The sequence below is a fragment of the Hyaena hyaena genome, unplaced genomic scaffold (genome assembly GCF_003009895.1).
Source record: "Hyaena hyaena isolate Hyena2069 unplaced genomic scaffold, ASM300989v1 scaffold_14, whole genome shotgun sequence".
In the NCBI taxonomy this organism is placed as follows: Eukaryota; Metazoa; Chordata; class Mammalia; order Carnivora; family Hyaenidae; genus Hyaena; species Hyaena hyaena.
In genome coordinates, this window is record NW_024080646.1 from 569441 (window position 1) to 581502 (window position 12062).

The window sequence follows — 12062 nt, forward strand, 5'->3', positions numbered from 1 at the left end:
TGAGCTTCTCCAATAAAAAATAAAAAAGCTGTTTTCCAATTGACCTAAGATGATTGAAAGTGGAAAATATTTGCTCTTTGGGTTATTAGTTTGAAAGCAAGTGCCCCAGGAAATATTTTGCAATTTAACTTAAGTGGTAAGAATGCGCATTTTCTTGGACTTCATTAAAGAATGTGTCTCCCTTCACCTTTCTATTAGCTTGAACCATATGACATTGCCAACCTTTGACTATCTCTGATGTACAAATGAACACAACCCTTTCATACAACTCCACTGGTACCTACCCAATTCTAGCCACATTAGCACTCATCTGGGCTAAGAAATAGCCTCTGAAGAGAAGTCTTGCTCCTCATCACTTTCCTATTTTATCTTCCTTTTTTTTTTCTTTTTAAGTTTGTAATTGTGGTAAAAGACACATAACATAAAATGCACCATCTTAACCATTTTTAGGGGGCGTTAAGGATATTCACGTAATTGCATGGCCATCACCACCATCCATCTCAAGGACTCTTTTCATCCTGCAAAACTGAAACTCCATAGCCATTACATAGTAACTCCTCCAGCCCCTGGAAAACACCGTTCTACTTTCTGTCTCTATGAATCTGACAATGCTAGGTACCTTATATAAGTGGAATCATATAGTATTCATCCTTCTGTGACTGGCTTATTTCATTTGGCATTGTGTCCTCAGAACCCAGCTGTGTTGCCGTAGGTGTCAGAATTTTCTTTTGTTCTAAGGCTATTGAATAATATTCCATTGTACATATAATTCCTCCCTTTGATCCACTCTGCACTCTTGGAAAATAAACTTCCCACAGCATCATTCTGCTCCCAGTTTCTCATTGCCTGAATTCAAGGGCCACAATAACATAACCCTTACCCAATATGACCAAATAACTACATAAAACCCACTATTATCCAGCCCCTCCCCCAAACCTTATTACATTCATTGAAAACATTCTTATTCCCCCCACTTTATTCTATTTCACACTGCCTGAAATGTCCATTTCTCCTCTCCCTCATTATTTTCTTTCATTTATTTTTAGAGAAAGAGAAAGAAGATGAGCAGGGGAAGGGCAGAGAGGGAGATAGAGAGAGAAAGAGAGAAAGGAGAGAGAAAGGAGGGTCCCAAGCAGGCTCCACACTCAGCATGGAGCCCAGTTCAGGACTAGATCCCACAACCCGGGGACAGGACCTGAGCTGAAACCAAGAGTCAGACATTCAACCAACTGAACCACCCAGGGACCCTCTCCTCTCCCTCTAACAACCTCTTCACATGACCCCTCCAACCTGCCCCTTACCCACCCCACTCCTCTCCCCCCACCCCTCAGTCAGCTTGCTTCACTCACTCTGACTGGGACATTCTTCCACTCTTTTTGCCTTTTTGGGCTGATGGTCCCAAACCTCTATATCCAACTCATATGTCTATTGTGGATTTTATCCCATATTTGCAACTTCCTGATGGACTTCTTCACCTGGATAATCCATTGGCACTTCCAACTCAGTGTGACTAAAGTTGAACTCATTGTCTAACCCAAAACCTGATTTCTCTTTATTTAATGACATCACCATCCATCTACTCTCTCTCTCACATCAGGAACCAAGGAGCCAAATCAGACTTCTCCCAGTGCTGACTCCCCACAGCCAGAGGAAAGCCCACCAACTTCACCACCTACATTTTGCTCAAGCTTCTCCCCTCCCTCCATGCATTCTGCTACTCTCCTAGTTCAAACCTTCCTCACCCTCTCTTACCTGCAACACTGCAACAATTTCTAACTGTCCTCCCATTTTGTTCCCCTCCACGCCATGCCCCACACCACTGCAACAACCTAGAATAGCCATGATCCCCTAACATTGGGTAGTTTCCTGCCTCCTGTGCCTCTATTCACTTTGCCCCATCTTCTGAGAACCCACCTACCCCCATCACCCCACCCATATGTCTTAATCGCTACCCTCAGTCAAGGAGGCATTCCTCACCTCTGTGAGTCCATGTGTCACTAGGAAGCAGTATGCCATAGTGGCTGAGAGCCTGGGAAATCCTTACATGAATTTGAATTCCATATCTTCAATTTTCAAACATTGGGACCTCTCCAGTTTATTCAACTTCTCTGAGGGCTAGGTTTCTCATCTCAGATATGAGGACAGCAATACGTACCTTATAAAATTACTGAGAGAAATAAATGGGGAAACGTGTAAAGTGTTCAAAAAGTACCCAATAAATTATTTTCATTACCTCACTAGAGCCTGTGCATATCTCTATCTTTGCAAACACAGGATTCTGGTTATTTATGTATGTGTCTGGTTTCTCCAATAGACTGAATTCATCTTGTTCATCTTTGTAACCTCAGACAAGGTGCTTGGTAAATATCTCCTGAAGAAATGAATGCGGGAATGAATCCCATACACTTACCCCTGTGTTCACACAGCACTGTGCCTTTCCCTTAAGGCACATTCTGACTTACAACAATATGAAAATATGTCTTAACTTTTCTGTTAGATTCAAAGTTACCTGAGGGTGAAACCATGTCTCGCTCAATAAATGCACATCTAATTGAATTTCAAGCTTTCAAATGTTGATTATTTTTAATAAGGTAATGGTTTAAACCATTGGGCTCCATAACTACAATAACAAATAAACTAAAATCTTTTACTTCATTCATCATCAGTCCCTTTCTTTCCATTAGCTAGCTCTGCTCCCTTACCAGGATGAACTCTACTCTCCTCAGATTAGCCACTCTTCCCTGCCTTGGAGCCCCTCTGAAGGCAGCTCCCTGTGCCTGACCACTAGCGACCAATCTAGTATCTCATCAGTCTTCAGAAAAGACTTTCCTGAACCCCAAGCCAGGTTCAGTCATTTGCAGTTACTTTTCCAAAGTTACATGTTCCCACCAGAAAATGAGAAGATGCGTGTCCAGGAAAGTCTCTGTCACATTTCTAATTTTTCCTCATCACCAAGTAAGTAACCAAGACTCAGCAAACTCATGCTGACCAACTGAATGGACAAAGCTCTGGGTTTTAGTCTTACTCCATCATAAGACATTGGCAAATGATAGACTGAAAAGGATTACGTAGAAGTTACTTTATGACTAAATTCTTAAAGACTGCATCCAGAAGGCAGAAGGCAGAAGGCAGTATCATTTGTTCTATAATAGAGAAGCCTGGGAAGAATTAAAAGGTGACCTCTGTGTTGACCAAAAGTGGGGTTTCAGAATGATACAAGCCAGGTATGTACTTGACTTTCTGAGACTAGGTAGATATGCTCACATGAAGGCTGGATTGGTTGTCAGGGGGCTTGATCTGCAGTGTCTGTGTCAATGGCTAATAGGTCACTTGTATCTAGAGGTGAGATATCTGGCAGGCTGACCCAGAGGTTGCTCAATTTGTAAATCGAAAAAACATTTTTATTTAACTTTTTAATGTTTATAAATTTTTGAGAGAAATACAGACAAAGACAGAGCAAGCAAGAGAGAGGTGGAGAGAGAGGCAGATGCAGAATCCAAAGCAGGCTCCAGGCTCTTAGCTGCTCGATGTGGAGCTTGAACACAAACCGTGAGATCATGACCTGAGCCAAAGTCGGATGCTCAACTGATTGAGCCACCCAAGTGGAACCCCCAAAATATTTTAAGTGTACTTTATTTTTTTAGTCTATTTTTTTTAGAGATAAGGAGAGAGAGAAAGCATGAGTTGGGGAGGGTCAGAGAGAGAGGGAAAGAGAGAAGGAGAGAGGGAATTCCAAGCAGATTCTCTGCTGTCAACACAGAGCCCCATGTGGGGCTCAATCTCACCAACCAAGAGATCATGACCTGAGCCAAAATCAGGGGTCAGACCTTTAACCAACCGACCCACCTAGACACCCCATAATCAAAAAACTTGAGAGTAAAATAACACATGGTGAATATTGCCTCTGTGGAAAATCATGAATGCTCACATATTTTCTAGACCTATTTGGTTTATAGGACCTATGTTGGTTGAAAGGAAGATCATATTTCCTTGCAGAAGGACCTGGCAAAACTACTGCAAGGATATATGATAAATAATCATCAATCTTTTAAAAAAGACTTGCCATCGTATGTTAGAGTTACTATGCATTGAGGAAATACCCAAATTTTTCTAGGTCTGTAAGATACAGAGTCTGAACTGACATTGACACCTAAGACTGCAAAGTGTTGGGAGCCTCCAGTTAGAGTGGAGGCATATGTAGAACTGATGGTAGATGAAATTCCAATATCTGTCTGTTTTTCAGTGAGTCCCGTGGGTTCACAGACCGTGTTTATTTCCTCTGTCTCTGAGTTTGTAATCGGGATACATGTACTTAGAAATGGCATAATTCTCACATTGGTCCACTTAGCTGTGGAATAAGAGCCATGAGGACAGGAAAAGACAAGCAGAATCCCCTGAAACTGCTTCCAGCCCTGGCCAAGAGGCTATAACAGAAGCAATACCACATCCTGGTAGTAGTTTTAGATTAGTCTTCAAAGACTTAAAGGACGCAGAGGTGGTAGTCTTCATCACATCTCCATTCAAGAGCTACTGTAATATGAACCAAGTGATAGCTGACCATACTTGGTATCTTTGTTGCAACAAAATAACACAGTTTCTGACATCTAGCTTGTGGATTTTGATCTAGTGAAAGCATTCTTCTCCTTCAATAGAAAAGATCAAACAGAGATCACCTTTATACAGAAGAGATAGAATATTCACTGTCTTGCTCTAGGGTTTTGTTAATTCTGTTGCCTTTTGTTACAGTATGGTCTCTACGGACATTTACTATCTTGGCATTCTGCAAATTATCACATTCACTCACTAAAATGATAATATCAGGTTAATTTGCCCTATAAAACCCAAATGACAAATTCCCCTGGTGTCCTAGGAAGACACATGTGTGCAACAGAGTGGTAGTTAAACCCCATGAAAATTTAGGAGTCTGCGTATCAGTGAAGATTTCAAGGGTATGGCAGTCTGGGAGGTGTGGGGCATTCCCTACATTATGGACAACGACAGGTTGTTGTACCTCCGAGAAAGAGTCTTCGTTCTTGGAGGGCCTCTTGGGATTTTGGAGGCAGCCAATACTGTGATTGGGAATACTTGTCTAACTCGGGTTGGGAGCCACTCAGAAGATTGCCAGATCAACTGGGGCTCAGACCAAGAGAGGAAGCTGAAGGCTGGGTACAAGCTTATCTGCCCCTTGGCCACATGAGCCAGCGTGTCTGATGATACCAAATGTTTTTATGGTAGATAAGGATGCTGTGGAGAATTATTGACAAATCCCAACAGAGAGCTGCAATACACACCTCTTGAGTTCTGAAGAAAAGACATGCCTTCAGCAGCCTAAGAGTGGTCTCCACTTGGAAAAATAGTCATTGGCACCTAGTAGAAACTCTACTTGACTTTGGGACACCAAGTGCCTCTGTAACTGGAGCTTCCTGTTAAGATGTAACTGGAGCTTCCTGTTAAGAATGAAGTATTATCAGATCCACAAAGTTATAAGGTCAGATGTGCACAGTGGCAATCCATTATACAACAGAAATGTTATATTTAGAATCAAGGCTGGCAGTTCTTGAATGTATGAGTAAATCACATAAATAGGGAGGAATAAGTGGCCCATATTCCCATGTCACCTGCCTCTGTTGCATGGATGTCTCTTCATCAGCTCACACCAATGGTCTGAAGCTGTGTTCTCACTGATCAACTGAGGAAGGAGAAAATAACCTGGGCCCAAGTCACAGATGGGTTAATGTGATGTGCGGTTTTAGACAAAAATATACTATGGCTCCACTACAGTTCCTCAGGGATGGTTCTAAAGGACAGTGGTAAAGGGAATTTCTCACAGATGGCAAAGCTGCAAGAAAATACATTTGTCCATTCACTTTACATGGAAGAAATAGCCTGAGAGGTAGATATGTGAGGTTCCCTGGGTAGAACCCAATGGCTTGGCTTTGTTCAAGAAAAAGCCTATTAAAAAATGAGATTGAAAGACCAAGGAAAATGAGATCTGTGGAGGAAGTATGTGGATGGATGGACTTACAGGAATGGGCACTAACAGTGCATGAAGATCTTTGTGTCTCAGGATTAGCCACCCCAGGGGAGGTTCTCAACAATCACATGAGCAGGATGACTGTAAGTTTGCCTCTTGGCTCTCCCTCCTCGGTGCTGATACACCGCGCCCACTAGCAAGGATGAAGGCAATGCATGAGCCTGACAGCATGACTCCCTATTACCAAAACAGATCTAGATACTTCTACTACTGAATGCCCTATATGCCTGCAGCAGAGGCCAGACAGCTACTTTGCATCAGATGACTGCACTGGGGCTCTTCCACTGCAGAGGGACAGCAGTTGGTTCTACTGTAATCTACATCTATTCCAAATGTTGGTTTGCCTTTAGCACCATCAGCAGCACCACCATCCAGGACACTCAAAAAGACTGATCTAGCAACATGTGTTCCAATTGTTTCCAATCAAGGGACTCATTTTATGGTAAATGAGATATGACAATGTGTACACAACCATGGAATCCACTAGACTGACCATGTATTGTTTTGCCCAGAAGTAATCAGCAAAAGGTGGAATGGCCTGTTAGACAATCAGCTAAGGCACCAACTTGAGGGTCGAGGCACTGGCCTTCAGAATATAGTGTCATATACACTGAATGACAGTGCTGTGTCCCAGTAACAGGAATACAAGGCTCTTGAATACAATAGTAGAAGAAGAACAGTTCCTTCTCTCACAGAGAATGACTTGCAGAATTTGTGCTCCTCATCCCTGGAAACTTAGGCTCCACTGGGTTCAATTTCCAGGTTCCTGGAGGGGAAATTTTCACTTAGGAAAAACAATAAATTCTCATTAACTTTCTGAACACTTTGAACTCCTCATAATACTGGGGGGAAAGGCAAAGAAAAAAGTCACTATGCTGGAAAAGGTTTTGACTCTGATCTCCATAAGAAACTAGAGATGCTACAAGGGCAGAGAGAAGGAATTCTAGAACTCGGTGGAGTCCTTGGACATCTCTTTGTGTTTTCATTCTCTGTGGTAATAGTAAATTAACAGCTGTAGCAACCACAGTCAAATGAGCACAAAGCAACTAAATGTTTCAGGTCCCTGAAGAATGATGATTTAGGTTGTAACACCAGTCAAGCAATCCAAACAAGCAAAAGTGCCAGCTGAGGACCAGGAAATTTAGAATGGGTGATGGAGGTAGCAGGTGGTAAATATCTATTATAATCTTGAGAGAAGCTGCACCAAAAAGAAAAGTTCTTATTTTATTCTTTTAGAAATTTTGGATTTGAAGAAAACTCTCTACTCCACTGGATGTATAACTTTCCACTTGGGAAGAAAGTGAGAGTAACTTAGTTTCACAAAAGTGGAGAGTCATATTATAATGTGGGAGGATATAATGGTAGGCAGAAGTGGATCTGGGTGGTACAAGGGGTGGACAGTATCAGAAACCTCACAGACACCACTTCAGATCTTCTCAGCCTTACCTGCCTTCTATTTCAGCTGTCATGAAAACAACCAGCTTTGCATGGGCTCCAACTACCTTCATGTAGGCTCAAGCTGACAGCACCTTACCTTATGATTGCACTCATGGTTGCTTGTGTCTTTCCCTAAGATTTCCCTGTTAACACTTTATGGGAGCTTTAACATCCCATTAGGTGAACTTCTGACCAATGAAAAACAGGAACTGACAGATAAATTCTTCTCTTTCTTGAGATGCTGGGTTGTTGTTTGTTTTGTTTTTGTTTTTCAGAGGCTGTGACAGTCCCTCAGTACCAGGCCATTAATCATCCTTAATGAGAGTCAGCTAGGTAAGGAATTCTTAAATCTGCTCTCTCTCTCTCCTTCTCTGCTTCACTATTCTTATCTCTCACTCTCGATCCTTAGGACAGATCCCCTGGACTTTATCAGTTAGAGTTTGATCATGAAAGAAGAACCACTGAGAGTGGAATAGAAAGAGGGGTTTTTAAAATAAAGATTTCACTTTATACAATTGTGTGAAACGGTTAGAGTTTCATGGAAGGCTGTTGTTTATGTGTGTGGTACTACACAGGGCAGGCATTTGGGAAAGATAACTGCATGTGAAGTGGGTGAAAGCAGGACCATCTGGAAAATATTAGGGTGAGCTGTAACAGGACAACGTGTACCTTGTGGCAGTCTCTTGCCATCTGGAAGTCTCCAACTTCCTTGGTGCAGATAATCTATGAGAATCACAAATCAGTTAAGTGGAAGATGAAAATCTGATGGAGGCAGCAGGAGATGCTAGCCTGGCTTATGAACAAAGGGCTTAAGGGGCTTATGAAGAAAGTGGCCATAGGGGCAGAAATGGAGGTTATATGTTATATATGGTCTCAGAAACACATCCATTCACCACAGTAGATCTAGCTACTCCCACCAAATACCAAACCTACCAACAGTAGAAAACACTATCCTACTCCACTCCCAACTGACTCTCGATGCTAATATGACACTGTATCAGTCTTCAGCCAGCCACCTAATGACAGATTGATTACATAGGATCACTCCCATTATGGAAGGAGCAGTGATCTCATTACTACTTCCAGTCATTCACCATTGAAGCTTCTCAGCTGGCGCTAACTTCATAATCCTTTCACCCTGATCCAACACCCTATGATCCATTCCCACACATGTTCCCCAGAGTGTCTAGGGTTACAAACTGAAAAATATTTTCTCAGATAAGAATATAAAGGCTGCATGCACTGACAGAGTAATGTCAGCAGAACTTAAGGTTTCAAGATCCTGACTTTATGAGAATAAGCCCATATGTTTCCATTCCAAATTTTAGAATCCCTCTGTCTTCCAGTCCACACTTTAGGTAACCTAAGAGATCCAGGGAAATTGGGAGTTCATTTTATTTTATGATGCAGCTACCTACAGGATTAGATTTTGGGTTTGATTTCAGAAATCTCAGCCCTGCATGTACAGAATATAAAGGTTTGGAGGTTGGCGGGCACTCATAGACTTTCAGTTCCCTTATATAGATCTTGTACTGAAAGTTGAAAGTACTGAATTTATCATTTTCTTTTCTCAAGCTCTCTAGCATACTTAGAAGGAATGAACCAATACTATTATACTCCATATTAGTGAAAAAAAATTCTAACATGGTAGCAAATACTTGACCACCTAAAGCCATACCTTCTATGACCACTTTATTACAGATGAAAACTTAATTAAATGCTTGCCACGGAATGTGACGAACTACCAGTGTTCTTCTTATCACTGTAAGCAGTGCCATTAATGCTTTTAAATCTAATTGATTAAGAGAACCAATTTCAGATCAGCCAGAATCAATTTAGAAAATCCATCCTTAAGGCTTGGTTTTTGTTCCTCAGTATCAAATTTTGTATCAGTCAGAGTCTGATCAACAATTAGACCATAAGGAGTGATATACAACACAATAAAAGATTTATTGTAGGGATTTGACCTTATACCATTTGGCAACTAGCTAAATAGTCTATATATGGCTGTTGCTTTTGTGTCTGGAATGGTCCTGAAGTGAGCAAAGTAGGCAGCTGGGAAGGAAAGATAGACATAAAGTGGAGGAGGAGATCGGGACAAAGTGTATCCTGTACCTATCTCTCATGGCCTCCAAGCTTTCAATTTTGCTGATGCAAGTGACCTCATGAGAAGCTGATAACCTTCCTCATGGAGCTAAATCTACACTTGGCTCAGGAGTTAGAGAAGCTAACTGAGGCAATCCTAGATGTCTAGTCTGTTCTTACCTATAACTCAGGCTGAACAAAAATAATTCTATAAAAGCTAACAACAGGCTTTCATTATCCCTTTCATAGGGATATTTGAAAGCCTTTTCATATTCCCTAAAACTGCAAGCTAAAATTTAATTTAAGATGCTCTTTCAAGAAGTGAATCATCCATTTTTTCTGAGTAGTTTGTGGCAGAAACTCAGAGAAAATAAAGCTACTAAATTTTCTTAAAAGTAATTTATATTATTCTAGCTCTGTTTGTGCTGATTTATTTTTCATATTTTCCCATTATGTTTAATTTAATTTTAAAATATTTACTTAGCTCCCCTTTTTGTACATGTAAACTGTGTAGAAGATAGGCATATAAATAAGATTCTGTATCAAAGATCATATAATTTAGAAAAGAAAATGCAAAAATTTTTAACTCAGAATATGATAAATTTAACACAATAACATCAAAGAACACTTTATGATAATTTGAAAGAAAGAGAAATCACATCCACAGTTGGAGAAACTCAGGAATAATGTATTAAAGGAGTGGCATTCAAACTGTATTTTAAAGCTTGCACTGGGTTCCTACTAGAGTGGAGGAATAGGAAAAGAAAATCTTTCAAGGCAAAGAGCAAATGATACAGGCAATGATGTGTTTAAAAAAAAGCACAGGGTGGTCTCTGATTGCAGACAGTAGTCCAAACTAGCTGGTATGTGAGTGGAGGGAAGAAGGAAGGTAGGTTGAGAGAAGAGATTACAGAACTATTGCTGGGTTTAGGAGTTAGCACTTTATTTAGCAGTCCACAGAGAGGCACTGGGAGCTTCTGAATAAGAGAATGACAAGTTCAAAGCAGTGGTCCAGGAAGATTTATTTGGCAGTTGTATGTAGAGAGGGCGGACCACAATGAATTAGAAAGAACTCCAGACTGGGAACTGGGGGACCTGGCCAAATCTAACCTCTGTCTAATTTGGGGCAAGTCATTTTCTCTAGTGCCCCTCAGTTTTCTTCTATGGAAAATCAGAAGGGGATTTAGTTATCTCTAAATTTCCCTGCAGCTCCAAAAAGTTAAAAAAAAAAAAAAAAAAGGCCAATAGTTAAGAGGCTTTGCAAAAATGAAACCGTCAAATAAGTGACTTTTACACCTGTGGTTTACTTTATTATAGAGAAATTAAAGATGTGATTAAAAGAAAACATTCCTTTCTGATATTCTGTAATCATACGGAATGTCTTTTATAAAAGAACAATCCAAATGATTTAATCTCATGCTAGCTCCATAAAAAAGTGAGTGAGCAGTTTTAACAGCATTAATGCCCCCTAATCTATATACTTTCTTAAGCAATTATTAAGAACTTGCTGGCGTTAAATAATAATAAAAAAAGAAAGAGCCAGAATGGTAGGTGAGCAAGCACATCTGGGAAAGAGAACCTGAGACAGGTCTGTCATCTCTAGAGAACTGCACAAAAACTGCCACAGTCCCCTGCACCCTGTGTCCCCCAGAGCAACAAGGAAAAGCGGTGAGCAGGCAGCTGACCTAAAGGGATCCACGGGGGTGAGGACAACCCCTGTCATGTGGACCCAAAGAGAGACACTATGATGTAATAGCATTTTGCTCAGAAGATGCCAGAGTGACTAGTATCTACAGCCAGAAATGGTAGAGCGATAGAGAACTCAGAGGTGGCCCCACTAGCCAGAGGAAGTCCTTGGAGTAAGCACTTCCTTCTAGAGGCTGTGATGCTGTTTCTGCTGCCCAGAACCTAAAAGAAAGAAAGGTAGGAAAGGATGAACCCTAAAATTGGCAAAACTTCCTATGAGAAACTGAGAAAACCCAGAATGACTGAGTTTACTCACAATTGGTGAATAAGTCATTAAGTTATGTTACAGAAAACCAAAGAAAGTGTAACTTGTACATATCTGGTTGTGTGGCCTGTGAGAGTCGGACTGAGTTCACTAAAGAGTGAAATGAAGGATGAAGAACTTAGATAATACAGATCACTCTTTTAGGAATTTTGGCTATAGAAGGGAAAATATAGGATGGTAGACCTATACGGTTTTATTTTATTTGAAGATGAGAGACAAGTGTGTATGTATGTTAGACAAATGTGTACATATATATGTATATGTGTGTATATATGTGTATGAACAACCAACAAAACTGAATAGGTTGAAGACATGGAGGAAAACGAAAGATTAATGGAGGAAAATTTATGAGGAGGAAGAAGATGAAGATCCAAAAGACACATTGGGAAGGTTAGCTTTGATTGGCATATAAATCTTTTATAGACTAAAAAAGGAAAAAAGAAAAGGAGAAATGTTCAATCCAGAAAACTTGTAGTCAGCAAGAGACAACCTATA